General features: G+C 35.2%; 1 long non-coding RNA gene across 1 annotated transcript; it reads right to left on the bottom strand.

Annotated features, from left to right (window-relative positions):
* Positions 1 to 1,386: 1,386 nt before the first annotated feature.
* Positions 1,387 to 4,948, bottom strand: LOC110450328. Its single transcript, XR_002462964.1, has 3 exons — positions 4,903 to 4,948; positions 2,456 to 2,511; positions 1,387 to 1,472 (listed from the first exon to the last, which is right to left on the bottom strand). It is a non-coding gene; the product is annotated as an uncharacterized LOC110450328 (long non-coding RNA).
* Positions 4,949 to 4,972: the final 24 nt, after the last annotated feature.

The following is a 4,972-nucleotide window of genomic DNA, read 5'->3' as shown; positions in this document are numbered from 1 at the left end:
ATCACTGATAAACTGACAGGGTAAACATTGTCCTTAATAACTGATAAACTGACGGGATATAGATTGTCCTAAATCACAGATAAACTGACGGGATATAGATTATTCCAAATCAGAAATAAACTTACGGGATATAGATTGTCCTCAATCAACGATGAACTGACAATTCAAGATTGACATAAATCACAGATAAACAGACAAGTTATTATTGTCCTAAATCATAGATAAACTGACATGGTATAGATTGTCCTAAATCACAGATTTACTGACAGGATATGTATTGTCCTAAATCAGTGATAAACTGACAGGGTACATATTGTCCTTTATCACTGATAAACTGACAGGGTACACATTGTCCTTTATCACTGATAAACTGACAGTGTATATCATTGTCCTTCATCATAGACAAACAGACAAATTATACAGTGTCCTAATTAACAGTCACTGCCAGGGTACACATTGTCCTTAATCACTGATAAACTGACAGGGTAAACATTGTCCTTAATAACTGATAAACTGCCGGGATATAGATTGTCCTAAATCACAGATAAACTGACGGGATATAGATTGTCCTAAATCAGAAATAAACTTACGGGATATAGATTGTCCTAAATCACAGATAAACTGACAGACAAATCATACAGTGTTCTACATAACAGTAACTGATAGCGTATACATTGTTCTAAATCACTAACTTACTGAAAAATTATACATTTTCCTAAATCACAGAAAAACTTTGTAAAACTATTGTAATAAATCAAAGATAAACAGACATGGAATAGATTAACCTCAATCACAGATAAACTGACATGGTACAGATTGTTCTAACTCACAGATAAACTGAGAGGGTGTAGATTGTTCTAACTTGAAGATAATCTGAAAGTGTAAAGATTGATCTTACTCACAGATTTACTGTCAGGGTATATAAATTGTCCTTAACGATATATAAACGGACAGGGTATATATTGTCCTTAACGACATATTAACGGACAGGGTATATATTGTCCTTAACGATAAATAAACGGACAGGGTATATATTGTCCTTAACGATAAATAAACGGACAGGGTATATATTGTCCTTAACGATATATAAACGGACAGGGTATATAGTGTCCTTAACGATATATAAACGGACAGGGTATATACTGTCCTTAACGACATATAAACGGACAGGGTATATATTGTCCTTAACGACATATAGACGGACAGGGTATATATTGTCCTTAACGATATATAGACGGACAGGGTATATATTGTCCTTAACGACATATAGACTGACAGGGTATATATTGTCCTTAATCAAATCACACTGTATGTGTCGTGATAACGTCTGAGATCAGTTAGCTTGCATCATATGGAGATAGGTACATTAACCCTAGATTAGCCTGTAGTGGACGTCTCCATAGGATTCGGAAATAGCCTCGTGCTTTCCGGCTGGTTCTAGACTCAATCGATGTATGTTTGGGAGGATGATACTGAAAGAAAAGGAGTCAAATAAACTCTTTAAGAATAACATCAACTTCTTTAAACAGTAATTCAAAAACTCTAAAATATAACTCATCAATCATTTATGTTTTAAGTGTAAATCAGTACAATATAAATATAGCTCATCAATCATTTATGTTTTAAGTGTAAATCAGTACAATATAAATAGAATAATAGAGTCCACATAACTACTCACAGTAAGTTCCATAAACGCCGTTTACATTTTTTATTCCACCCCGGCGTTCACTCCGAAGACAGGAATTCATACTTTTTGTGTTATGCATCTACCTTCCGGTTGTTCTGGAGACAGAAGCTCTCTGTTATCTTCCTACCTTCTGGTCGTTCAGGAGACAGAAGGTCACCGTTATGTTCCTACTTACCGTTTGTTCAGGAGACAGAAAGGATCATCGTTATGTTGCTAGGCATCGTTTGTTCAGCAGATAGGAGCTTACCGCTTCCTCAGGAGACAAAATAAACGTAATATTAATGCCTTCCGTTTGTTCAGGAGACAGAAGCTCTTAGGTACAGGTATGCTTCTACATAACTATGTGAAGGTGACAAGAGATCTCAGTTATCTCGCTACCTTCCGTTTGTTCAGTAAACAGGAACTCATCGTTATGTTTCTACTTACCGTTTGTTCAGGAGAGAGGAAGATTCCGTTGTGTTAATACCATCTATAAGGAAAGCCCACTGTTATGTCCTTACCCACTGTTAGTGTCTGAGACAGGAAGCCATTGTTATGCCCTTACCCACTGCTAGTTTCGGAGACAGGGAATCACTGTTACAACCTTACCCAATGTATGTTCCCGAGACAGGAGGCTGCTGGTATGCCCTTACACATGGTTAGTTCCGCAGACAGTAGGCCACTATTATGCCCTTACCCAATGCTAGTTCCGTTGATAAAAGGCCACTATTATGTTTTACCCAATGTTAGTTCCGGATACCGGAGGCCACTCTTATGTTGCTTACTCACTGTTAGTATTGGACAGGAGGCCTATGGTAGCAGAGTACAGTAGAAATGGCCTAATCCTAAAAATAAAGGGCATGTCTCATATAAACATGGATAGTTTATTCAACCTGCACAACACACCTACATATATATATTTATAAACTACACTTTGAAAACATTTTGTTTAGAAGACTGAATGTTTTTCAAATACTGTTTTCCCCAGATTTTGGAATTGTAAAACCCATGGTTACCACATCGAAAAACTCCAAAAATGCAAAAATCTTGATTTTTAACCCAAAATTTGACCCCCGCAAGAAGATTTTTTTTTTCTTCTTAAAACCTGTCATAATTAAATATCGCCTAATCGGTAACATAAATACTTATGTTGTAGCATAGGTCATTCCGGTCGATTTTTAACAATATTTACACATGTGCTAAGTACAAAAATAGACTACATGAAAAGCTAGCTTTTTGTTGTGTAGACACAGATTTGTAAATGCCCAAAACTGTGGTCTCAAACCAAAATAGATTTTTTATAGTCAACTTCATCATTTGTATGCCAATTTTAGTGCTGGGTTTGTTTTTCTTCATTTTGATACATGTAATATTACAGGGGTTATTCAATGCATAAAAATATCACCCATGGCCACCGAACGCTACTGTACACTGCTACCTTATACATCATTTTTTTATTTCCCAAAACTTAATTAAAACCTTTTAGATGTCTGGAAAATGACACAATGAACAAAAAGATGTATCCTTTTCCTTTCTCGCTTTAATAATGACCGAGTGATATGAATTTTCCTGACAGATGAATTTTTACCAATTCTGCTCTCAAACTACCAACAAAGGGAGGTAATCTAAAAAATAAAGGTTTGTACTTTTTATGAATAAAAATTCATATTGGCTGAAATATGTTGCTGTGAGATCATGTGCATGTGAAAAAAGCAAAACAGTAAAGTGATACTATGATGTTTCTGTCTTGTTTGCTAACGTCATAGTAACTGTGATGTCATCATAATCATGACGTCATCAATGAGCATCTATGACATCATCAAGTCTCAGTGATATCAAAATGAACACCAGGACGCCCTTTCACAACAACAAACTAGCAACAGACACACTTCCCGTAACCGATGAACAGCACAAAAATGTCAGATATTCTGAAACATCAGACAAGTGCCACCATATATATAGCCACCGTTGATTTTCCTCGCCTAGAATTGACAGTGACCCTCAGAAATTGTTTATTTAACATTTCACTAGAAAAATATATTTTCTTCAGCTGTAATTATGGAAATAAAACTTATTGACATAATTGACCTTGGTTATTTAATCTGTACGCTGAATCAAGTGGGGAAAAAACATATAAAATAGAGAAATAGTAATGAAAACAGATATTTTACCCATCTTCAATTAATACAACTTTGTGTATTATTAACCATCGATACTGGACGCTGAACTGACTGAGTGAAACAGACTGAAATCTAGTCTGAATGCATCATGAACTAGCCTGCGAATCATTTGTTTTTTTAGTATCAACTTTAACAATTACACAATTGACACATATATGATGAATTGTGTAGTGCCTGTGGAAAGGGCGAGTTACCCCCCTTTATACATACAACATGTGACCTATATATTGACCTATGTATGTAACTTTTTAAAGGTTTTTGTGTAGTTTTGAGCAATAATGAATGAAAGTGAAGCTGAATCAAGCATAAAAAGGCTTTTTTTTTTCAGAAAAAATGAATTTCAAAGTGTATAAGGTAGCAGAGTACAGTAGAAATGGCCTGATCCTAAAAATAAAGGGTATGTCTCAGATAAACATGGATAGTGGATTCAACCTGCACAACACACCTACATATATATATATATATATTTATAAACTACATTTTGAATACATTTTGGTTAGAAGACTGCCAAACATCTTGATATTTAACCCAAAATTTGACTCCCGAAAGTTGATATTTTTTTCTTAAAACCTGTCTTAAATTAAATATCGCCTACTCGGTAACAGAAATGCTCACGTTATAGCATAGGTCATTCCGGTCGATTTTTCACAATATTTACACATGTGCTGAGTACAAAAATAGACTTCATGAAAAGCTAGCTTTTGCTGTGCTGACACAGATTTGTAAATGCCCAAAAACTGTGGTCTCAAACCAAATTCGATTTTTTTTTAAATTATGAAGCCCACATAGTCCCCTTCATCATGTATATGCCAATTTTTTTTCTTTTTTTTTTTTTTTTTTTTTTTTTTTGATACATGTAATATTACAGGATTTATTCATTGTATAAACTTTTCACCCATGGTCACCGTACGCTACTGTACACTGCTACCTATGTTATGCTTTTACCAACTGTAGGTTCCAGAGACAGAAGACCACTGTGATACCTACTGTTAGTTCCGGAGAAAGGAGGCCCCTTTTTATTCCTACTCACCGTTAATTCCTGACCAAAGAGCTTACCTTTCCCTTGCGCTTTTCTTCCTCTTCTCTACGCTTTTCTTCCTCTTCTCTGCGTTTTTTCTCCTCTTCC

This window comes from Mizuhopecten yessoensis, unplaced genomic scaffold (assembly GCF_002113885.1).
Source record: "Mizuhopecten yessoensis strain PY_sf001 unplaced genomic scaffold, ASM211388v2 scaffold5181, whole genome shotgun sequence".
In the NCBI taxonomy this organism is placed as follows: domain Eukaryota; kingdom Metazoa; phylum Mollusca; class Bivalvia; order Pectinida; family Pectinidae; genus Mizuhopecten; species Mizuhopecten yessoensis.
The sequence above is the reverse complement of the archived record's forward strand: the minus strand, read 5'-3'. Positions and strand labels throughout refer to the sequence as shown.